Source organism: Leguminivora glycinivorella, chromosome 1 (genome assembly GCF_023078275.1).
Source record: "Leguminivora glycinivorella isolate SPB_JAAS2020 chromosome 1, LegGlyc_1.1, whole genome shotgun sequence".
NCBI classification, from domain to species: Eukaryota; Metazoa; Arthropoda; class Insecta; order Lepidoptera; family Tortricidae; genus Leguminivora; species Leguminivora glycinivorella.
Window position 1 is genome coordinate 30,215,673 of NC_062971.1, and position 26,564 is coordinate 30,242,236.

General features: G+C 36.6%; 1 long non-coding RNA gene across 1 annotated transcript; it reads left to right on the forward strand.

Annotated features, from left to right (window-relative positions):
- The first annotated feature begins 481 nt into the window (after positions 1-481).
- LOC125231630 lies at positions 482-26,564 on the forward strand. The gene is made up of 3 exons (XR_007177646.1): positions 482-727; positions 1,115-1,119; positions 26,519-26,564. It is a non-coding gene; the product is annotated as an uncharacterized LOC125231630 (long non-coding RNA).

The window sequence follows — 26,564 nt, forward strand, 5'->3', positions numbered from 1 at the left end:
TAGTCTATTTTTGTGTCATGTAAATAAAAAAAAATCAGTTTATATTAACCACTTGACAGTCCAGCCCGCGCGACCATATTCCGGTCAACCGTCCGGGTTTTTAAGCGACGCGCGCAGCGCGCTGCGCATTCACAACTTTTTACAAAAACTTCTGTATCTTCTAAACTACACAAGGTATAGTTCAAAAAAAATACTTCGGTATAAATGAACGTACAGTACTTGAAATAAAATTATAGTGATAGTAATATATGTATGATTATATACTATAAATCAAGGTTAAACTTATGTAATCGAAAAAAAAATGAAGAAATTTTTTATTTGACTATTACTTAAATTACAGGAAATTTTGAGCGATGACCCCTTTTTTCATTACGTAGAGAAATATACTATTTTACCTTTATAATGATACCACAACCAACACATACAGTTCTCATGAAGATATCCAAAAAAAATTAAACAAATTCAAAATCAAACACAAGGCACTGCCGAATTTATTTTTTCATTCACTAAGTAACGAGCGTACACTGCCATCTATACTTTTTGTAGCAAACTATGTAGTTAGGCTACGTTATTGTATCAAGAGAATAAGTAAATAATGCCGCAATATTTCGCTAGATGTCACTTTAATCAACTGTGTCTCCATCCCCTCTTTTGGATAGTAAGGTATCGTAGGACTGTCTACCGGAATTTTTTTTTGGATACTATGCTATCGTAGGACTGTCAAGTGGTTAAAAATCAGAACGCACAGTACTTAAAAGCTCTTATATTTGACTCAAAATATCAGACGTGTTTTTAAAGCGTAACCTCGTTACTCGTAAAGATTAATCTCCACTCTTACGGCCTGTTTACACGGTTCGAGAATTTTAGTTACATCGCGGACTGTTCAGGTTACAATAAATAGGTTCCTACCTACTTTTGCTGACCTTCGCGATCAAGAAGGGTACGAACATTCCATGCGCAGAACGTCATACCACATGATTTGCTTTGGTTTAACTTCTTGTTTTTCTTGTGTTCACACCAATGAAATAAATACCTACCGCTATAATATTAAAACTCGCACTGTGTAAATGGGCCCTTAGTTCGCCAGGTTAAGCGCTCCCAAAGCCGCCCTAAGGCTAAGTTACCGAACTCCCAAGTTACCTCTGACTTTCATTACCTTTACAGAATCTTCTGAATTCAGCTTCCGAAATTAACTCACGGAGCCTTTAGGTCATTCCGAATAGGTTATGAATGTATAATTTTACCATGCCTTTATACTTAACTTCAGGTAATAAAACAAACGGTATTTTTCTTTTTTTAATATGATTAAATTTTCATCAAATGCCATTTAATGCATCACACTTATTAATTAATTTATGAAAACGATCAAAAAACATTTTTTTTCCAATTTAACTAAAAGTCATATACCGGGTGGTTCCTATAATGAACCTAACGACGTGTCGAATCTAACGGAAAACAAAATAAAAACCGGCCAAGAGCGTGTCGGGCCACGCTCAGTGTAGGGTTCCGTAGTTTTCCGTATTTTTCTCAAAAACTACTGAACCTATTAAGTTCAAAATAATTTTCCTAGAAATTATTTATAAAGTTCTGCTTTTGTGATTTTTTTCATATTTTTTAAACACATGGTTCAAAAGTTAGAGGGGGGGACGCACTTTTTTTTCTTTTAGGAGCGATTATTTCCGAAATTATTAATATTATCAAAAAACGATCTTAGTAAACCCTTATTCATTTTTTAATACCTATCCAACAATATATCACACGTTGAGGTTAGAATGAAAAGAATTATCAGCCCCCACTTTACATGTAGGGGGGGTACCCTAATAAAACATTTTCTTTCATTTTTTATTTTTGCACTTTGTTGGAGTGATTGATATACATATTGGTATCAAATTTCAGTTTTCTAGTGCTAACGGTTACTGAGATTATCCGCGGACGGACGGACGGACGGACAGACAGACATGGCGAAACTACTAGTTGACTACGGAACCCTAAAAACGCGGTGTAGGCACACCTCGGACACTGGCGATCAAACATATGAAAGAGGCGCGTTCCTATAGCACACAGTCTAAGCTCGTGTTGGTGAACGCGATACTATGCTTGTATGTGTGAAATATGACAGGTCGACTGTTCGCGTTTTTGACAGGCGGTAACTGTGAGGTAACCGAGAGGGGTGGGCGGCACTTTCAGCGAGGAGCGGAAGTGGCCATACTCTACGACAGTACTCTTTATTATACTGTTGTGTAGGTATATACTTATCGTTGTCTGAGTACCCACAATGCAATCCTTCCTGAACTTACCGTGGGACTCAGTAATATTTATTTATTTTACTTTATCAAGGTAATCAAATGGATAGGATCGCGTTTCACTCGCAAGTAACAATATTTACAGCAATAGCCTCCTTCCCGAATATAGGTTGAGGGAGGCGATGGCTGAGATACGCGCCATACTCGTGAACGGGTGCTGTTTGTGAAGACCGGTCTGTTTCAGCTAATAGGGGCTATAACTATTAGATTGTAACATTAATTTTGATTACATTGAGGCACTCTGTTCGGTCCTTGTTTGTTTATTTTCTTTCTGACTCTTGGAGACCATATACATCTCCAAGGAAAAAAGTAGATTAAGTATATCTATTTTTTTTTCTTTAGTTGTGACATCAAGAGTCTTTTACAACTCTAAAGTTATTTTAGTTATCTTTTATTTGTATCAGTTCGTTTTTTTTTTGTTTTCATCATGTATATTTTTTCTTTTGTTTGATGTACTTTAACACTGATGATAATTAATGAATTGGTTTTGAATAAAGTATATTAATCTTTAACACTTAGAGACTTTACATCTCTAAAATCTCTTATTAATCATAGTAGCTTTGTACTTTGTATAATTTATTGAAATGAATTTCCATAGAGTAGGTGCCTAGTCTGTTAATTTAATATTTCTTTTTTTTTATGAATACTTTTGCTGATTAAATTGTATCTCGTTTTTTAATGCATGTTAATTATAAGATGTAATGTTTTGAAAAGAAGTGGCCCGCCGAGTTTCTTGCCGGTCCTATAGTGGATACCCCCCTCCAACTGAAAAATGAAAATGAAAAATATTTTATTTTCCTTGAAAAAGGTTTACAATATTGCCATCAGTGGTTGGGAGTTATGTATGACGATTGCGCTTTATATTGCCTCTTGGCGAACATTGACATATAGCTTGTTAAGGGAGCAACATTATTTTTACGTCGACGGGTCTCATTTATAGGCTTATAATCAAGTGTTTTATGAAGCCTGAGTCTTGTACTCAAAATATACAGTTTCTTGATGGTTAATAAGTCACTTATTTCATACAGTTCTTTTGTAGGAAACCTGTATGGTTTTGAGTACATCACCTTAAGAAGGCAGCGTTGCCCTCTCTCCACTTCTAAGAATTTGGTCTTGGCGGCACCGCCCCAGGCAGTAATACAATAGCTCATGACTGGTTGTGCTAAGGTAATATAAAGTTGATTCAATAATTCTTTACTAGTAATATATCTAAAAATGTTGAAAATCCAATTTAGTTTCCTTATCCTAGCGTTTACATTTTCAAGTTGCATATGCCATGAGAGGCGTTGTAGTCGGGTAGCGATAACTTTTGAGGTTTCGATAATATTCATGTTGCTTACTTTTTGCCTATGGTTTTCAGACTATTGATCAAATATAAAAATAATATTTTGGGTCGTCCTAGGTACTTGCTTAGCTCGAAATTTAGGTATTTCTATTTTTAAGCAGTGTTCAGTCAAAAAAATATTCGAGAAGAAATTATTTGTATCTATGTAAAAACAACGTGGTTGCCGATGTACATATGCATTTTGGGTCATTTTCATAGATGGGTTTAATTATATTTTAAAAATGTCTAATATTGGCCCTTAAACACCTAATAAAATATTAGAGTTGGTAAGTGAAGTCTTATACTATTCAGGACTATGTTATATATATATATTTTAAAAGTGTGTCACATTCATCCAATGCTTAGGTTAAAAAAAATTTTTTTTTAATAAAAACCCTGTCAAAGCCTCAAAAAAATTTTCATGTTAAAAAGTTGACGTCTACATAATTATAATATGATATCAAGTCATCATTTTTAATTTGGGTCACTTTCATCCATGGGTTTTCAATATTTGGCAGAATAAAACGCAACGCAATAGTATTTTAAATTTTCGCGCTGTGTGGCGCGCAACCGATAGCCAATCAGGTTGGCGCATGCCGCTGGTGCGACGCCGCGCTGTGACACGAGGCGTAGGTACCTACTTCTCGTGCGCAGTCATACATAATTTAAGATTGCCAGAACTGCCAGAAGTTCGGGCTTTGGCGGGATTCTCCTGATTTTTTTTTTGCATGTCTTCCCAATTAAAACTTATACATTACTAACCTTAAGAACTATATTACATTAGTAATGAAAACAGACCAATTATAAATCTCGAAAACACGTAAAGGTATCTAAAATAAACGAATTAAACTAGCTAAACTGTAGTTAAGTTTTATTGTGGTGCATTAGGGTAATACCGAATGACAAAAATGCTGTGGTAATTCCGAAAAGAGAATCTTGATATGATGGAAATAATGGTGATTTTTATGTGACTTTCGTAATTAGACGACTTTCGGAATTACCCTAATGCACTATTATTTTATTTTACATTTCCCTCGAATTTCCGGAACCCTTTGTTCCGATATTGAAGTGCCTAATTCGATCCGGCACTCCTATTCATATACCGTGATTAATATTATTGTAACTATTGATTTCAGTTTTTAGTTACACAATACAGGGTGTAATTTTTATGACGGTAAATATTTATGGCTGCAAATAAATACAAAACCCAAAAACAGTAAAATAAATTGTAACTTGAATATTATTTCCCATATTTTCCTTAATTTTCATTTATAATGGACACGAAGCGCACGGCGGTATACTTAATATATCTCTACACCTTATAAAACAAAAGTCGCGTGTGTCTGTGTGCGCGCGCGTGTGTGCAAACACGGGTGGTGAGACTGCGGTAGCCATTATTGTTATTATTCTCATTATATGGCATAAGAATCCTTTTCACAGACTTTCAACATTATCCCAATTGGTTAAGAATTTAACCCCACCTTAAAAAAAAATGGTAATCAAAATAGGTATGTAATTTTTTTACTCACATTTATCTATCCATACTAATATTATAAATGTGAAAGTATTTCTGTTTGTTTGTCCGTCTTTCACGGCAAAACGGAGCGAAGAATTGACGTGATTTTTTAAAGTGGAGATAGTTGAAGGAATGGAGAGTGACATACGCTACTTTTTGTCTCTTTTTAACGCGAGCGAAGCCGCGTGCAAAAGCTATTATATTGGGTTGGCACAAAAGTAATGAGACACTTGGTTTACGTTTTATATTTTTTATTATTATTACAATACAAAAAACTTAGTCGATGATGTAATCACCATTAGCATCTATGACTTCTTGCCAACGATCCGGCAAAGTTTGGATGCCTTTCGCCCAGAACTCTGATGGCTGTGCCTCGAAAAAGTTGTTCAACTCCACCTGTACATCATGGAAATCATTGAATTGTTTACCCCGCAAATGTCGTTTCAGGGCTCTAAACAAATGAAAGTCTGATGGTGCGAGGTCTGGAGAATAAGGTGGGTGGGGTATCGTCTCCCAGCCCAAGTTCTGCAGCTGTTGGCGAACGGTAGATGCGACATGAGGTCGAGCGTTATCATGTAGTAAAATTACAGTGGCTCGTCTTCGTCGTTTTTTCTTGATAGCAGAAGATAGTTCGGTTAGCTGTGTTGAATATTTGTTAGCGTTTACAGTTTCATTGTGTAATAGTTCATGAAACAGCATGCCTTGCGAGTCCCAGAAACAACAAAGCAAAACTTTTAAGCGGTTCTTTTGACTCAGCACCGGTTGAGTTGGTGGCGTTTCTTCTCGAGGCAGTCAAAAAGCACGACGTGTATCGTTCTCATAATAAATCCATAATTCATCTCCCGTAACCAGATCAGTCAAAAACTCTTTACGTCGGGGTCGCAGCAAAAGTGATTGACAGATGGCGACACGGACTGCACGACTGGCGTCGGTAAGGATGTGCGGTACCCATCGAGCCAAAACTTTTCGATACCCAAGCTCATGCAGAAGGTATTCCACAGCGTGGTGACTGCAGTTAAGTGCTTCCGCTAATTCACGAGTAGTAGCATCAGGATTCGACTGTAGTTCGCGGCGTAAATCGTCATCATTGAATGCAGGTGGTCGCCCTGAGCGTGACTGACTTTCAAGGCTCCTGTCTCCTGATTTAAAACGGTCAAACCATCTGGACACCGTGGCATGGCTTGTACTTCCAGCGCCCAATGCAGTGTTGATATTGTCAGCCGCAGCCCGCGCACTGTGGCCTAACAAGTACTCGTATAAGTAAAGTGTTTGAACTTGTCGCTCGTCCATTTTATTTCAATCTAACTAAACCAATCACGAGGGCGGCTTTATATACCCTCACATTAGAAGTACCTAGAATGTTCTACAACATACTAGAATATTATCGAAAACAATTAACTTAAGAAAGGAAATGTATAGAGTTTTGTAGAGTGTGTCATTACTTTTGTGCCAACCCAATAATATAAAGCTGCAACACGACTGACATTTTTCCAAAAATAGCCAGAAGGAGGTTCCGCCGGTGGCAGTGTTTAGTGTGGCCGTATAGAGGTTTGTCCTGCGACCCTATAGAAATCCGACCGTCGGTCTACCTATTCCGGGTAAAAAAATATTGGACGGCCTGGCCAAACGGCGGGAGATAGCCGGGGGGTGTTCGACCAAATGTCATAGAGGATCTTGGGCTGTTTTTGACGCCGCCATTTTTTTTCTAAGTGGCCGACTATTTTTGACGATTTTTCAAGTTTGTCGTAGAGCACTCAAATTTTGGTCGTAGAATCTCCAAGCAGCCTTGATTGGAATGAAATAAATTTTTTTTGGAAAAACCGGCCAAGAGCGTGTCGGGCCACGCTCAGTGTAGAGTTCCGTAGTTTTCCGTATTTTTCTCAAAAACTACTGAACCTATCAAATTCAAAATAATTTTCATAGAAAGTCTTTATACAGTTCTACTTTTGTGATTTTTTAAATATTTTTTAAACATATTATGATTCATAAGTTAGAGGGGGGGGACACACTTTTTTTTCCTTTAGGATCGATTATTTCCGAAAATATTAATATTTCCAAAAAACGATTTTATTAAACCGTTATTCAAATACCTATCCAACAATATATCACACGTTGGGGTTGGAATAAAAAGAAAACCAGTCCCCGCTTTACGTTTTATTTTACCACTTTGTCGGCGTGATTGATATACATATTGGTACCAAATTTCAACTTTCTAGTGCTAACGGTTACTGAGATTATCCGCGGACGGACGGACGGACAGACAGACATGGCAAAACTATAAGGGTTCCTAGTTGACTACGGAATCCTAAAACTGCTGCAAATGTGAGAAAACTGGCCACTTTTGTTTTATGTGGCAACTTTTAAATCGTAAGAGTTAGCCGGGGGTGCTCGACCAAATTAATGTCATACAAGTCTCGGAGTAGAAAAAAGTTGTACTTAAAAATAATTCAAAATGGCTACTAATAATACTACTAATACTTTTTTTTTATTTCAAAATGGTCCTAGCGCGCTGAGATTTGGCATACGAGTGAATGGCCACCTCAAAATTAGTATTCAAAAAGAATATTTTTGAAAAATTCAAAATGGCGGCCTTTGAGGGCCAATTGAAATTTGTGTGGAGGTTTTTTTTTAGTCGCCATGGTTCCATAATAATACAAATAAGTTAAAAGTGCTTGAACAAATGTTGTACAGTCATCTGAGATCCATCGAATGACATTTAAAAATAAAACAAAATAGCCGACTTTTTTTTATATTTCAAAATGGTCCGAGCGCGCTGAAATTCGGCACACGGGTGGACAGCCGCCTCAAGATTAGTATACAAAGTGGCGGTCTTTGAAGGCAAATTGAAATTTGTATGGAAGTTTTTTTTAATAACCATATCTCCGTAACGGTTGGAAAAAGTTCAAAAAAGCTTGAACTACACTATTTCAAAATGGCCGACTTTGATTTTTTTTATCTTCGGTCCGAGCGCGGTAAAATTTGGCACGAGGTAAAACCGGAGGCCAAAAATAGGAATGAGAATTTTTTTTTGGGAAAGTCAAAAACGGTGGCGTAACGGTGTAACGTTAATCGATCATTCATTGGGGTTGTTTCTTTTTTAAATATAAGAAATACATGATTAAAAATTGTCTTATTTAAAAGTCCTTTTGTAATCTATGTATTATTTCTCAATGTTCAGATTTGAGGAGTTTGGTTCTGACCATCATCAGCAGCTCCACTGCACCAAATGTCACTGTTCTGGACGAGAGTGCACGCTGTTCTTATAAAAATACCAAAGTCACTATAAGCGTGCCGTTCAGATTTGAGGAGTTTGGTTCTGGCCATCATCAGCAGTTCCACTGCACCAAATGTCACTGTTCTGGACGAAAGTGCACGCTGTTCTTGTAAAAATACCAAAGTCACTATAAGCGTGCCGTTTAGATTTGAGGAGTTTGGTTCTGGCCATCATCAGCAGTTCCACTGCACCAAATGTCACTGTTCTGGACGAAAGTGCACGCTGTTCTTGTAAAAATACCAAAGTCACTATAAACGTGCCGTTCAGATTTGAGGAGTCCGGTTCTGACCATCATCAGCAGTTCCACTGCACCAAATGTCACTGTTCTGGATGTAAGTGTATTTTTGCCAAAGAAATTATTTGTATATTTAGTGGAGTTATTGGCCTTCAATATTGAGCCAAATAGATGTAATAGTGTTATATATAAGTCTCAGTCAGCTGACAAAGCCAAGGACCCCATGCCTCATTTAAACTAGATTGTAAGACAGCGGAAAAACACCTGAATATGAACGTTGTTCACCAGAATATTCAGGGTTTTTCCAGCAAAGAATTAGAAGTAGGATTATTTTTAGATAGTAATAATGTTGAAGTTATGTGTATTACTGAACATTGGTTGAAACAAGAACAGTTGATATTTGATTATGTTAATTTTAAATTAGCTAGTTTTTTTGCCAGAAAATCTGCTGCTCATGGTGGCTCCCTTATTATTGTTAAAAATTGTATGAAGTGTAAAGAGCGCAAAGATGTTGTAAAATATTCCATAGAAAGAACTATAGAAATTTCATGTGTTGAATTAGACAGATATATTATTGTATGTGTTTATAGACCACCATCAGCTGACTTCAGCATATTTGAATCTACAATGGAAAATGTTCTGAATTTAGTATGCAAGGGCCAAAAACATGTTATTGTATGTGGAGATTTTAATGTTAACTTGCTCGAGTCATCTAGTAATACTGTTAAAATGTTCTGTTTGTTTAAATCATTTAATTTATTTAATTTATTTCTTGAACCTACCCGGGTAGGTGTGACTAGTGCAACATGCCTAGATAATATTTTTTGTAACTGTGAATGTATAGATAAGAAATTATTTAACTGTTTTCATTCCGATCACAGCGGCCAAAGGGCAGCTTTCTTAAACGTTATTCATGATACTCCACAAACAATAACATATAGACCCATTACTGGATCTCGCTTGGAATCATTCAAAAATGAAATTCTACATAGTTTGTCTATAATACCATTTTCGCATTATGACTGTAATCATTTGTATCAAGATGTTTTCAATGTAATTCTTAATCAATTTAATAACAATTTCAAAGTGAAATCTATTAGTGGGTCAAAAGTTAAAACAAAGTTTAGTGAATGGGCTACTGTAGGTATTCACAAGTAGAAAAAGACTTTATGAACTTTATGGTGAGAGAGAGCTGAACAAGAATTCAGAATTCCTGGACTATGTAAGAAACTACTCAAGAATCTTCAAGAAAGTGTGTTTAACTGCCAAGAAAAACTTTATTAGTTCTAAATTGAAAGTGTCGGACAACAAAGTGAAAACAACTTGGAGTATTATAAATAAAGAAGCTGGTAAATGTAAATCACGCGATTGTCAAGTCAACATTGTATCAGATAATCAACAAATAGTGTCGAACAGCGATGTTGCCTCGGCATTCGAAGATTATTTCTCAAATATAGCCGTTAACACCACAAAATGTTTACATTCTTCTGCGGCTCAAGCCCATTCATTACTTTGTGCTAATGTTAAGAAATGTAATAATTCATTTGAATTTAGTCAAGTAGACTCTGTAAATATTGTTAAAACATTCAAGTCACTCAATTTAAAGAAAACGGAAGACTTATGGGGAACATCAGTTAAAGTAATTAGTCATGTCATAGATATAATAGCACCTTACTTGGCCGTAATATATAATATTTCAATTTCACAAGGCACCTTTCCAGATCTTATGAAATGTAGCAAAGTCATACCGCTTTTTAAATCGGGTGATTCGAGTGATATAACCAATTTCCGTCCCATATCAATACTTCCTGTACTAAGTAAAGTCTTTGAGAAGCTAATGTTAAATGATCTACTGGGACACTTCAACAGACATAGATTACTTACAAGCAAACAGTTCGGTTTCACAAGGGGCCGTTCCACGACCGATGCTGCTTCGGTACTCATTAAACATATATATAATTTTTGGGAAAATTCTTGTGATGCAATTGGCATATTTTGTGATCTTTCAAAAGCCTTTGATTGTGTGGATCATGGAACGCTCATTTTGAAATTAGAACATTATGGTTTGTCTATAAATGCCCTAAACTTTATGTCTTCTTACCTTAGCAATAGAACACAAACAGTAGTTGTTAACAAAACTCGCTCTAGCGGGACTGTAGTCCAATTAGGAGTGCCACAAGGCTCAATTTTAGGTCCATTCCTGTTTTTGGTTTATATAAATGATTTGCCATGTATAGTGAAAAACTTTTGTGAAATAGTACTTTTTGCTGATGATACATCACTGCTTTTTAATGTTGACCGAAAATCTACGGATTACAATGTAATTAATAGCACGTTAGCTGATGTACTGCAGTGGTTTACTGTCAACAATTTACTTCTTAATTCTAAGAAAACCAAATGTATTCGATTTTCTCTGCCGAATGTTAAACCAATCGATACAAAAATACTTTTGAATGATGAATGCTTAGAGATGGTAGATACAACACTGTTTCTTGGTTTAACATTGGACAAAAATCTACAATGGAGTCCTCATATAAAGAAACTAGCAAGCAAATTAAGTTCAGCCGCATACGCCGTTAGGAGAATCAGGCAACTGACTAATGTTGAGACAGCTCGCCTAGTGTATCATAGTTATTTTCACAGTGTAATGTCATACGGTATTCTGGTTTGGGGCAAAGCAGCTGACATACAGACTATCTTTGTATTACAAAAGAGAGCCATTCGTTCTATTTACAACTTAGGAACACGTGAATCAGTAAGAGAACTCTTCAAAGAAATTAATATCTTAACTGTAGCTTCCCAATACATTTATGATAGTATAATTTATGTTGTTAAGAATTTAGACTGTTTCACTAAGAATTCTGATATCCATAATTATAACACTAGAAACAAAAATAAGCTTGCCATAAAGAAGTTTCGTGTCCGTAAAGTACAGAAGTCATTTGTTGGGCAATGCATTCATTTTTATAATAAGTTACCTGACACTGCTTTGAGATTACCCCTCCCAGCTCTTAAGAACTACTTAAAAAAATCATTGATGTTAAAGGCTTATTACAGAGTCGAGGACTATTTGACAGACAAACATGCATGGCCCGAACCAGAAACTACAAAAAACGAATAGCAATTAAAATAATTGTATTATGTATAGAGGACACAGTTCAGATAAGAAAGCACATCAAATATTTTATATTTTATGTTGTGTAGGTAAATTACATATTTAATGATATTGAGATTCATATTATCTTTTTCTTCTATGACAATTTGATATGTTTTCTCTGAAGAAGAACGACGTATTATTAAGCAATAATATAATTTATTGAAATTGATTTCCATAGAGTACCTAGTCTGTTCATATTCTTTGATGAATACTTTTGCATGTTAAATTGTATGTTGTTATTTAATGCATGTTAATTATAAGATGTAATGTTTTGAAAAGAAGTTGCCCGCCGAGTTTCTTGCCGGTCCCATAGTGGATACCCCCCTCCCAACTGAGGGGGGACTGAAATCTTCTCGAGGCTGAGGCGTAGGGTTAGAGCCGGCGTAGCTTTATTTGACGTTCATATGCGCATTGTAATATGCCTACTTGAAAAATAAATATTTCATTTTCATTTTCATTTCATTTCATAAGTGCATGCTGTTCTTAGAAAAATACCAAAGTCACTATAAGCGTGCCGTTCAGATTTGAAGAGTTCCGTTCTAGCCATCATCAGCAGTTCCACTGCACCAAATGTCACTGTTCCGTACGTAAATGCATGCTGTTCCTTTAAAAACACAAAAATCACCATATGTACACCTTTCAGATTTGAGGAGTTCCCTCGATTTCTCCAGGATCGCATCATTAGAACTGGGTTCTGAGAAAAGTGGGACCAATCTGTATGCATATTCATTCAATAAAAAAAATTTTTTTTCAAAATCGGTCCAGTAACGACGGAGATATCGAGGAACAAACATAAAATAAAAAACATACAGACGACTTGAGAACCGTCCTTCTTGAAAGATTTGAGGCGACGGTTAAAAACACTACGTGACGTCACGCGAGGCAAGTCCATTGGGCGTTTTTTTTTTACTATGATGCAGTTTTACTTAGTGTTTTGTATTCGGTAACAGTTATATGACTTCACCTCCTTAAATATTGCCGGTTATAAAAAGTACATCCTGTATTTTGCTTTATAATCCTGTATTTTATACAGATAAATTCCTGTGTCATACTTTCTAGCGGTGACATGGTATCGTATGGAATCCAAAGCTACATCAAAAAAATGTACGAAAATTGTTCTAAATTGTACGCTTATTAAAAAAAAAGTACTACACGCATTTACAAGAAAACAATGATCAATATGTCACCGCCAGAGAGCATTCTTTCTGGCGGGCGCTATCTATTTCACTATGTAACAGTCCACTTTTCAGCTTTTTTATGAATCAGAAAAAATGTACGAGAATTGTACTAAGCTGTCCGATACTTAAAAAAAAATAACTACGCGTATTTACAAGAAAACAATGATTTATATGTCACCGCTAGGAAGCAAACTTTCTGGCGGGCGCTATCTATTTCACTATGTAACAGTACAGTTTTCAACTTTCTTGTAAATCAGAAAATATGTACGAGAATTGTTCTAAATTACACGACAATCTTAAAAAATGTACTTTACATATTTACAAGAAATTTCACCACGCCAACTGGTACGGTCAGCTACATAAGGTAAATATATTTACCTGTATTCAATTTTGACCTGCGTTCTTCCCAAGTAATAAGTTTCGATATGTATTGATATTTATAGACGAGACTGTAAAGGCTCATTTGATTCTTCGAAAACAGATAGCAAAATTGCGTTTTATCCACAAGAGTGCAAAGTAATTTCATATAAATTTTAACTTGACGAAGATAATTATATATATAACCATTATGCAATAGGCCAATGGTGCCCCTGACATGCGTAGAAATAATTACAAGTTTGTTCTAATAAATTGTTATAGATTACTGCTATGTTACTATGCAACAAAAACACACGCACGGTAGCACACTGCGCAGGCCAAGTTCCAGCAACAGGCGGCGCACATACTGTGCACTATTTACACGAACCGTTTCGACCCACTTTTGACCCCCTGTAGCTCAGTTCCTATCGGCTAATTGTTCGCCTAAATTAGGGTTAAAATCCAATCCAATGCCATGTTTAGATGCACTTTAAAATCGATCATAATCATCTTCATCAACAGCCGGGTCCACTGGTAAACATTTGCCATTCTCAAGACTCGCCAGCGCTACCACACGCAGTCCTCCATTCCTGTATACTTCTAAATTTGAACTTTGCAGGTTAATTTAATTATTTGTATAAATAGATTCATTTAATCTTATAAATAATTACGTGCAGCATGAAAACCTGCCAAGGTCAAATTTAGAAGTATTCTGAAACGGAGAACTGTGTGTGGTGGCGACTCTTGGGAATTTCATACATTCAGAACGCACAAATGCATTGTCACTTCATAGTTCATCCGCCAGTAAATTTCACAAACGTCATTTCGGTCACTTAAAAAAAGATAATTAATAAATAATAAGAAATAAAAACAAATGAGCCACCTTTCCAAGATCGTTATAAAGTATTCTATCAGGAAAACTTTACCTGCCCAATTAGCCGATAGGAACTTGGCCCCCTTTTTAACAGGTATGTTTTTGGTGGGTAGCACGCCGCCCTTACACCTGTGAGTTTTACCGCTTACGTAAGCGACTTATGTAAAACTTTCAAATGTTGATGGTTTTTGTAAGCAGCTTACGGTAAGTTTTAACTACTTTCGTAAGCTGAAAACTTTCACGTGTATACGAGTTTGCTTACAGAAGCGACTCAGCTTATCGAAATAAACTGATAAGTTTTGGCCTTACGAACTAGGGCGGTCATTTTTTTTTCATTTCAACTTTGCTTGCTTGGAACAATGTAGACATTTAGTAAGTTGAATGAAAACCACAAAACTTCCGTAAGCAAAACTTACGATAAGTTTTTCATAGGTGTAAATGGAACCATCAGTCGCTTACCAAAGATTTACGTAAGTCACTTACAGGTGTAAAGGCGGCCTAAATGAAATCCATCAATTTATTCATAAATTATGATTCAAAATCATCATTATTTTATACACAGGTAAATTTTATCAGCAAGCAAATATCAAGTTAAAATTTGTATGAAATTACTTTGCACTCTTGTGGATAATACGCAATTTTGCTATCTGTTTTCGAAGAATCAAATGAGCCTTTACAGTCTCGTCTATAAATATCTATACATATCGAAACTTATTACTTGGGAAGAACGCAGGTCAAAATTTAATACAGGTAAATATATTTACCTTATGTAGCTGACCGTACCAGTTGGCGTGGTGAAATTTCTTGTAAATATGTGAAGTACATTTTTTAAGATTGTCGTGTAATTTAGAACAATTCTCGTACATATTTTCTGATTTACAAGAAAGTTGAAAACTGTACTGTTACATAGTGAAATAGATAGCGCCCGCCAGAAAGTATGGTTCCTAGCGGTGACATATACATCATTGTTTTCTTGTAAATACGTGTAGTTATTTTTTTTTTTAAGTATCGGTCAGTTTAATACAATTCTCGTACATTTTTTCTGATTCATAAAAAAGCTGAAAACTGGACTGTTACATAGTGAAATAGATAGCGCCCGCCAGAAAGTTTGCTTCCTAGCGGTGACATATAAATCATTGTTTTCTTATAAATACGTGTAGTTATTTTTTTTAAAGTATCGGACAGCTTAGTACAATTCTCGTACATTTTTTCTGATTCATAAAAAAGCTGAAAAGTGGACTGTTGCATAGTGAAATAGATAGCGCCCGCCAGAAAGAATGCTCTCTGGCGGTAACATATTGATCATTGTTTTCTTGTAAATGCGTGTAGTACTTTTTTTTTTAATAAGCGTACAATTTAGAACAATTTTCGTACATTTTTTTGATGTAGCTTTGAATTTCATACGATACCATGTCACCGCTAGAAAGTATGACACGCTATCCCTCACCGTTTTATGATATAATATTTTGAAGTACATGTGGGCATAGACGTACCTACGTCGATGCCCACATGTACTTCAATATAAAATATAAATAATCGGCGGTGCGTGTGTTAGCTCATTGAATTATATATTATTTTATATTGGGTTGGCACAAAAGTAATGACACACTCTACAAAACTCTATACATTTCCTTTCTTAAGTTAATTGTTTTCGATAATATTCTAGTATGTTGTAGAACATTCTAGGTACTTCTAATGTGAGGGTATATAAAGCCGCCCTCGTGATTGGTTTAGTTAGATTGAAATAAAATGGACGAGCGACAAGTTCAAACACTTTACTTATACGAGTACTTGTTAGGCCACAGTGCGCGGGCTGCGGCTGACAATATCAACACTGCATTGGGCGCTGGAAGTACAAGCCATGCCACGGTGTCCAGATGGTTTGACCGTTTTAAATCAGGAGACAGGAGCCTTGAAAGTCAGTCACGCTCAGGGCGACCACCTGCATTCAATGATGACGATTTACGCCGCGAACTACAGTCGAATCCTGATGCTACTACTCGTGAATTAGCGGAAGCACTTAACTGCAGTCACCACGCTGTGGAATACCTTCTGCATGAGCTTGGGTATCGAAAAGTTTTGGCTCGATGGGTACCACACATCCTTACCGACGCCAGTCGTGCAGTCCGTGTCGCCATCTGTCAATCACTTTTGCTGCGACCCCGACGTAAAGAGTTTTTGACTGATCTGGTTACGGGCGATGAATTATGGATTTATTATGAGAACGATACACGTCGTGCTTTTTGACTGCCTCGAGAAGAAACGCCACCAACTCAACCGGTGCTGAGTCAAAAGAACCGCTTAAAAGTTTTGCTTTGTTGTTTCTGGGACTCGCAAGGCATGCTGTTTCATGAACTATTACACAATGAAACTGTAAACGCTAACAAATATTCAACACAGCTAACCGAACTATCTTCTGCTATCAAGAAAAAACGACGAAGACGAGCCACTGTAATTTTACTACATGATAACGCTCGACCTCATGTCGCATCTACCGTTCGCCAACAGCTGCAGAACTTGGGCTGGGAGACGATACCCCACCCACCTTATTCTCCAGACCTCGCACCATCAGACTTTCATTTGTTTAGAGCCCTGAAACGACATTTGCGGGGTAAACAATTCAATGATTTCCATGATGTACAGGTGGAGTTGAACAACTTTTTCGAGGCACAGCCATCAGAGTTCTGGGCGAAAGGCATCCAAACTTTGCCGGATCGTTGGCAAGAAGTCATAGATGCTAATGGTGATTACATCATCGACTAAGTTTTTTGTATTGTAATAATAATAAAAAATATAAAACGTAAACCAAGTGTCTCATTACTTTTGTGCCAACCCAATATATGTGGATTCATATTGAAAGATAAGCGCTCTTCAATCTGCATAGTGAGTGACACGCTTAATATAAGTATAATTTTAAAGTACTTAGAAGATAAATCGACTAATTATTTGGCAGTAGTAGTAGTAGATTCCACGTTGCATACTAAATTTATTATTTAGAAATGAAATTATTTTATTGATGCATGTGGAAAATAGGTATATTTAATTAAAATTGCTACTCTAGTGGTCTTATCAAATACAACCTTTTCAGGCTTAGCATTAAATAGCGTGATTCGGGTGCACAGTTGAAATAAATTTGCGTTTTGTACGCAACGTGCGGTTTGTCGAATATCGAGAGAGGTCATTGCCCTTCCCTGCTCCCGCGCCACGGCCGCGCGGACGCGCCCGCTTGACTTGATCGAACGCAAATATTAATACCGTATTATTTTTCGAAGCATTCTATTAAACTGACCCAAATTCATGTATCTTATTTACCCTGTCTTTTTAGTTATTAAGATGTGAACTCTAGTAACTTTAATATTTTTTGTAATGGTAAGAACCTATTTTAGCTAAATTATCGCAAATTTTATAAAGCATTGGAGTAGAAAAACACAATTTCAGTTTATTGATATATTTAAAGGAGGTAATGCGGCTTTACTAATTTTTTTAACATGAATATTTTTTTGCGTCTGTTTCGCTAGGTATGACAAATTGTCATATAGCATTCGAGGAAATTAACACAAACTACGTATACACGCTAAAAATGTCATACTAAATGCATTACAGTTACATTTTTTCTCTCGAATATTTTTTTGACCACATTAGGTGAAATTAAAAATTATAACCACAAATTACCAAATTACTGAAAAAGCACCCTAGGAATGTGACCCAAAACGAAATATTAAATTTTATATGTTAGCAAAGTATTTATAAACGAAAACAAAATCAACTTTAATATTTTTTTAACTTAGGACCCAAAATATAGCCAGCGCCGCAGGACTATTGATCAAGTAGCACTCCAAGATATTTAGTTGATTTAACTTTTTCCATTTCAGTACAATTACAAAGAGAAAGATCATCTGGACTACACATGTGTAGTTTAAGTTTTAAATTGTCATTAGGTTGTGAGCTATCATATTTACTAAAGCATATATAATTAGTTTTACTGGCATTTAGCGTTAGAAGATTATTTCTAAGCCATATAGCTACTCTGTTTAAACCAGATTCTGCGCTTCTGAACACTGACTCCCAGGACTCACCGTCGAACACAATAGCTGTATCATCAGCATAGGATCCGATGTGCCCACGTTGCAGTTTAAGATTCGTCAAATCATTGATATAAATAAGGAACAACGTGGGCCCCAGTACACTTCTTCCTTGAGGGACTCCGTAAGTTATATCCACTCTGTCACTTATATAGTCTCCAATTTTTACTCTTTGAGTACGTCCCTGTAAGTAGTCACTCAGCAATTGGAGAGGTAAACCCCTAATACCAATGCGTTCCAGTTTTTGTATAAGAGTGGAGAGAGAGACCGTATCAAACGCCTTTTTTAAGTCTAAGAATAACGCTAGGCATTTCTTGCCTTTATCAACCTTATCAGTGACTAAAGATGTAAGTGATAATATGGCATCTTCTGTTGATCTGGACTGCCTAAAACCAAATTGGTTATCTGAGAGAATATTGAATTTATTTAAATACGACATAAGGCGGTTATTTATTGCTTTTTCCATAACTTTAGAGACGGCAGTCAAGACGGAGATAGGCCGATAATTGCTTACGTCATCTCTCTCTCCACTCTTATGTACCGGAGTCACAATAGATTGTTTTAATGGGGCAGGGAATACCCCTTTTGCAAAACAGAGGTTTACTAGGTGACTAATTACAGGGGCCACAATAATGCAGGCGTGCTTCAGAAATTTGGTTGGTATGGTATCCCACCCAGGTGCGCTATCAGATTTGAGGCCCATTATGATGCTGTGTATTTCCTGGGGATCAGTGTTCAGGAGAACAAATGATGTGGTTGTAAAATTAGGCAAGTTGTTTGCAACTTGATCATGTACATAGATATTATCTGAGTTAATTAAGACTTCTTCTGCTAGAGTTTTTCCAATGCCAGCAAAATAATTATTAACGTGGTTAACTGATGAAGTCGGTGATGTATTAATGTTTAGTAGTTCAGTATTTGTAGTCTTATCAGATTTGTAATTAGTTATTCTTTTTATAGTTTGCCAGAGTTTTTTTGAATTTTTAGATGCTTTAGCCAGCTGTTCTTTTTCATATTTTCGTCTTACTTTTTTTATTAAGTCATTGCAAAAATTACGGTAACGTTTATAGGTTATTTTAACCCTTAATTTGGCAGACATAGAAACATTAAAAATACCGTTTTTTTTTGTTGAATACTATTTTTATGGGTCATAAAGAGCCCCGAAAAAATAATGAAAAAAATCATAATCTTTCAGTTTTTCAGGAAAATTATGTTCGGTGTGGCGAACACTGCCAGCTAATCAAGAATTAAAAGTGTGAAATAATTTGCTATATAAATGTTAAGAAACATACAAATTTTTCGTAGAAAATGAACATAAAAGTATTGTCTACACTTTGTGTGCCCTTTTTGTACTTTGTGACCCCGAAACTAGACCTCCTTCGTAATGTTGACACCGAATATCCCGGTACTCTTGGAGACGGTAAGGGGAATGTCCTGGAATTTAGGCGCTATGTTATGTCAAATGGGGTTTTATATGCGGAAAATGTGCAAAACTTCTTACTGGGGTTCAACTAGACGAGATTATGTTTACTCCACTCGGATACCTGCTCAAGAGAGGCATCGATTTGAGACACAAGTTGCATTCTGCTTTCCAAAACCTGCTCACGATAGGCATTTGCACGACCTGTGTACTGGCTATTATCTGTGCTGTCATCCGCATAGCAATAGATATTGCTAGTTTCTAGCTTATCATTGATATGAAGGATGAACATGGTCGGTGATAGCATAGATCCTTGGGGTACACCTCCGTTAATGGGCCGGATTTCTGATTATTGATCATCGATGAAAACTGAAATGCTTCGCCCAGGTAGAAAGCTGGTGACCCACGTGCAAAGCCTTTCTGGGAGCCCGTACGAGGGTAGCTTGGGGAGATGCGTCTTATGATAAACTCTATCAAAAACCTTAGGTAGCGATATCTAGGCTAACTGCCAGTGCCTCTCCCTTGTTCTCAATGGCGGTGGCCCAACTATAAGTATACCAAAAGAACACCAGCGCCACGACCATGGCGAAAGCCGTATTGCCGGTCACTATAATCTGGTGTTCTTTAGGTACGCCAAGAGCTGGTTATTAACCACTTACTTCATTGCCTTGGAGAGAAGAGAGGTTCTCTCATCTGGGCCTCAATGGGCCGACAGTGTGTAGGGTTTGTGCGATCACCCTTATTTGTGGTTGGATGGACTCAAGCAGTCTTTCAGGATGACGAGCATTTACCTGAGCAGTATGAATGCCAAAAAACGCGAATTAAAACTGAGGTAAGCTCCGCAGCGCACGTTTTCAGCACAATAGCTGGAATACCATCAGGTCCATTGGACTTATTGACAACGAGGGCAAAAAGTGCATGCTCAAGAGAGGCATCGATCGACACTTTGAGTGAAGCGAACCTCGGATGAGAGTATTGAGAATTTTTTACTTGGATGAATTCAATGATGATGGATGAATCTACTCTTAGAAAGTATTTTTGGGGAAGTGGGAAGACTCGAAAGGGGTCTGAATCCTCGCTGTAGGACCTTCATTATGCACATCCATCGCGCTTCAACTCGGTAACGCGGCAAGAACAGTGGTAGGTACTTCTGCATCGGGATGTGCGTAATTAGGTTAGAGTTAGCTATAATTTTTTTTTATTTAGACATCATATTAATGTAATTTAATTTACTTTTGTGCTCTTTTGTGAAATAAATATTTTGGTATAAGGTCCACCGATAATTTGGCAATGTTCGTCACACCGAACATGCAACCCTGGAATTCAAACACTGCGTAGCTGGCGGTGTTCGCCACACCGAACATGCATCAAACCTACTATTTCACTGTGAAGATGGCAGTGTTCGGTACCACGAACATGACTTTTTAAGTGTCACTGTCACTAAATTAAGACTTACACTAAACTAGAAACTCTTTAGTACGATTAATTACCTCATTGGTAACCGATAGATGTCGTTTTTATTAATTTGACACCATAAAAATCTAATATAATGTCATAAATAACTTGATGATACTTCGCGGTTGCCGTCTTGCCGCGATTTTGCGTGCACTGCTGACATACGAATATTGTGACAGCAATGAATTAATTTTCTACCAATTAAAATAATACAAAGCTACAATTTGAGTCGAAAGAAATATAAACAATGATGAAAATGTGACCAGTAGATTTTTTTGAAAGTATGTTCGCCACAGCGAACACTGTCCAATTAAGGGTTAAGTACGTCATTATGTGGTTCCCGTCGTGATTTGAGTTGTAGGCTGTTGCGATTTCTAATGCAACGCAACATGCCCAGGGTCATCCAGGGCTTTATAATTCGTTGGCTACTGGGTATGGGTCTAGTACTTTTACTCTCATTTATTCGTTTATTGTTTTATCTTATTTATTCGTTGATTAGTGACAAGGTATGGATCATTGGATAAGAGAAGAATATCTATGTTTTTATCTTTAAGTTTTTTTAATGCATTATCATAATTAACGGTTATTGTTGTTCGAGGAGTTTGTTCGTGATATTTATTATAAGTTAACGTTAGGTGAAGAGTTAAGTGGTCTGTGACAGATGTTTTAAGAATAGTGGCATATGCGGTGGTTTTTTTGTAATTCTATTTTTAACATTAAGTGGTCCAGACAGCTAGCTTGTCTAGTGGGTAGGGTGTGCCCAGGCAGAATTCCATGGGATGACAACATGTTTAGGTATTTAGATCTGTTAGCTATCTCATAACTTGATTCATGTTGTCTGGGAATGAGGTTAATATTTATGTCGCCTGTGATGATAATGTTTTTAAATGTGGTCAATTTCTCAAGGTGAGTATTCAATGAGTTGATAAAGTCTATTGCGTTACAATTTGAAGGACTGCGATATATACCTAATATAACAATATCTTTAAGTTTTACCTGAATGCAAGTAGCCTGTTCCATTTTTATTTCTATTGTTTGAGCATTAAGTTGAGTTTTCACATAAGCCACTACTCCATCACATTGGTTAGAATTATGAATTGTTGATATAGGAGAGTAGGACTCGATTTGGGGAGTTGGTTTAGATTTATTTAAGTGACACTCGGAGAGAATAATAATATCAATCGTATGATTAAGTTCAGATAAGTTTAACATGAGGTCATCAAGGTTACTATAAATACTCCTAATATTTTGTGAGCAAATTGTTAAGTTGGAAATTGTATTTGGTACGTGTGCATCTAAGTCCTGGATATCACATTGCATTGAAATGGCAACTTCCACTTCGTCAATTTCATTTAAAATATTTGTGTTACAAATCATTATTTAATAGAATTAGAGATATAGGTCACCATAATAAGTGTAATGAGTCGTACTACATGACTTTTATAGCTTGAATTAGTTGGTTGAGAGAACAGCATGGCTTTATAAAGGAGTATATATGTATATGTTATTTTTATGTCTGTATATATGTATATGTGTATATATGTATATGTCATTTTTAGGTACTTAAGATGTGTGTGAGTGTTTTGTTAGAGAACAGCATGGCTTTATAAAGGAGTATATATGTATATGTTATTTTTATGTCTGTATATATGTATATGTGTATATATGTATATGTCATTTTTAGGTACTTAAGATGTGTGTGAGTGTTTTGTATATAAGTGTTGGTGTGTGATATTATATGTGAGTCGGAACGGACAGTTATTAATGCATAGCAGTGAAAGATAACAATACTTAATCTACTTCTTATAACTATAACACAGCAAAAGAAAAACAGTATTTTTCCTGTAATTAAATAATCAAGTGGTAGTCATTTTTGTTTAAATAAATGGATGATTTGAGCCTCACTTGTTACATGTACGATGTTCGAGTTGTCGTCCTTTTTAGGTAAATGTTGCCATACGCCGTCCAACAGTACTTGTACTGTTGTTGCCGCTTGAGCTCGCGGGCCAAGAAGTACAGCCGGGCCGCCTTAGGCGTCAGCTGCTCTGCCACGAACACTGGGGTCTCCTCCGAGTTGCGCAGGCCAAGGTGTTTGGCACGAAGTTTGTCTTTATTTTTGGCGTTAAATAATTTACAGGCTTTCAGGACATCGTTTTTCGAAATAGTAGACGAGGTTTCCACTATTATGGCGGTTGCTTGAGGACCTCCTGGTTTCGCACGCACCCTGAAGACATCTTTTATGTCTGATTTAGTTAAAGGGCAGTCTATTGTTTGAGATAAATGTATGACAATATTGGTGAGTTCATGTTGAGTTCAACTGAGGGGGGACTGAAATCTTCTCGAGGCTAAGGCGTAGGGTTAGAGCCGGCGTAGCTTTATTTGACGTTCATAAACTTTATAAGCGCATTGTAATATGCCTACTTGGAAAAATAAATATTTCATTTCATTTTATTTAATTTCAATATTTATAATAATAAATAATTTACAATAAAAGTTGTAATCTTAACCGTTATTCAAAACGATATTACCCTTAGCCAAGAGTACAATCGCTCGCGCTCCATAACCCACAACGATATGCCACTGTCTGTGTTGCTCCAATACGGAAGAGCGATAGAGAGATCTAAGTTTAGTTTGAGCAATAGTTTTTGAAGTCACAGTCGCCAACAAACTGTCATACAGTTTGGCGAAAATACAATAATTAGAATAATACAATAATTATAATGTAAATTGAAATAGATATCATACACGAAAGAAAAAACGGCAAGGCCCACTGGTGGCCGAGCCGGGCGTGTGGTCTAGTGGTAAAGACGTTAGCCGCGTAAGCTAAAGACCCGGGTTCGTTTCCCGGCTCGGCCACCAGTGGGCCTTGCCGTTTTTTCTTTCGTGTACATGATATCTATTTCAATGTATAATTTATATATACTCGTAGTATTTATTTTAGTATTTATTTTTATTTATTTATTTAACCTTTATTGCACAACGTAAAGTACAAATGGCGAACTTAATGCCTTAAGGCATTCTCTACCAGTCAACCATTGGACCAAACAGTAGTAGTGTGACTACTTGAAAAAAAAAAACAAATCAAAAACTATTCAATAAAATAATTTGATTTGTTCCCTAGTTGTACAATTCACTCAGTCAGCACTTTAGAGATACCTTTAATAGGGACACCAGCCATACTAAATTTAGCCTTAACTTTTGACCCTCCCTCTCATGTGGACACACTTTTTGGCCAATCAACTCAATCTAGGTTTAGTCACATTTAGTTAAGATAGTGACAGGTCCATACCGTAAAGCACTGATTTCTTAGAGCATAAGATGCATTCAATAAGGCAGTGTCGTACGACACGACACGACATCGTATCATACCGTATACCCGCGTTGTGCGTTATACCACCCTTAAATAAGGCGTGTGACACGAACGGTGTTTACGTTGATTATTTAAATCAGGCCGTTTCGGTATTCCTTCGCGACTGGATAAAGTGTTCTATGCAAATGACTTTATGAGGCGACGCGAGTTACAGGGTGTAGCGAATAGCGAAGATAATACTACCGGGAAACGTATTTTTAGAAGGTCGTGACCTCTAAGCCCGCTGCCACGCTGAGTCTAGCCAGAGTCGCGCATTTGGTGAGCAATTATCGAACAGTTCGTCTCCGATATTGATGAAAATTGGTAGGCTAGTAAAGTAGGTACTTGATGAAAATGATGAATGATCAAATGAAATGAAATAAAATTTTATTTTGCTTGAAATATGGTACAGACGTTGTTCAGACAATATTATATGCATCAATATAGTATTCTCAGCCAGATTTCCCAAAATGTCCCATGAAATTTGTAGGAGAGTTTGCTTTTTTGTTGATTTCTATACGTTTCCGATAACTTTATACTTTGTTTAGATATTATTGAAAAGTCATCATGTCAATAATATCTAATAGTGGTTTTGAAACAGTTTAGTTAAAAAGGACTAGGTAATAAAATGTGTGAAAATTACTAAATAATATTAGTTACATAAATGAGCGCCTACAATTTATTTGCTACCCTGACAGCGAGCGACTTTTTACAAGCTTTTATTCAACTTGCCTTGTTACGCCGTGTCTTGCGTGGGCGACGGTCGCCGTCGCGTCTCATACTTCCATATCGATAAGGTTTGATTTCGTATGCGTCGCATCGCCGTCGCGCGACCATCGCGCGACCGTCGCCCACGCAAGCCACGGCGTTAGTATGTTAGTTTGCGTCAAAACTAGAAGCTAAGACCCACTTCCCGGTTTTCGATTGAGCTGAAATTTTACACACATATGTAAATCACGTGACAATGCAATATTATGGTATCATGGAGCTGATCTGATGATGGAGCAGAAAGGTGGTCATAGGAACTCTGTTATGAAACGTCGTATCCCCATCGAGTAAGGGGTTTTTAGAAACGTCTCGGAGAGCAGTAGATGACTGTTGAAAGAAAGGTACAGTCGGCGATAAAAGCTTGTGCCAAATATGAAATTTTTGCAAAAAAACTTATTAATGATTAAAACGTTATCCTCAGTTTGAGCACCCGGATTTATGCTGCTGACTGGACATTTTAAGGGTCAAAATGTACTTAATATTAGTACTATAGTTTTACTCAGAAGTAAAGGAGGGAGACACGTGTATGAGAAAGGAAAAGGTTTGTTTGAAAATGATGAAAACATAAAATGAGAGTTCTTAGAAGCCCTACCATTTAACAGATAACCATGAATATAAATATAAAGGCCAAATTTGTAGCCGACATTTATTAACTTTGACGTGTTTGACATAAAATTGTAAAACTTTAGAATACCTACACACAACTTTTGTGTAGGTATTTGTGTATTTTCACTTGACTAAATAATTTTGAAAAAATTTGTACCCATATAATATTTATCAGTGTTTATATAGACGCTTAGGTAAATATTTTTATGAGAATTGCTCACGTCCGCTTTCCTGTCAAACCTTCTGCACGCGGCCGAGAAGTGAACAGTGAACACATTTACTGATCAACTGTTGACCACACATACCAATTTCAGTGGTGATTCCATAGAGCTCAGTTTAATTTAAATTCCAGTAGGTAGATGTTTTCATTCCAGTAGGATGAACACTGTTTGTGAATGATTTTGCTTATTACCCGCCTAGCAAAACTAAGGCTAATTTACGCAAGCTTTCTTTAATAATAGTTATTTGTTATACAAGGGGGCAAAGTTGTATTTTAACGCCGAGTGTGGAATTGAAAAACGAGCAAGTGAAAGGATTCTATAACCAGGCGAGTGGTTCGAAATAGAATCCTGAACTTTTTCACATTTGCATGTAACACAAAACTTATCCCCTCACTATAGCGAGGAAACTACAACGCAAAAAATGCGTTTATCACTGCTTCCAGTA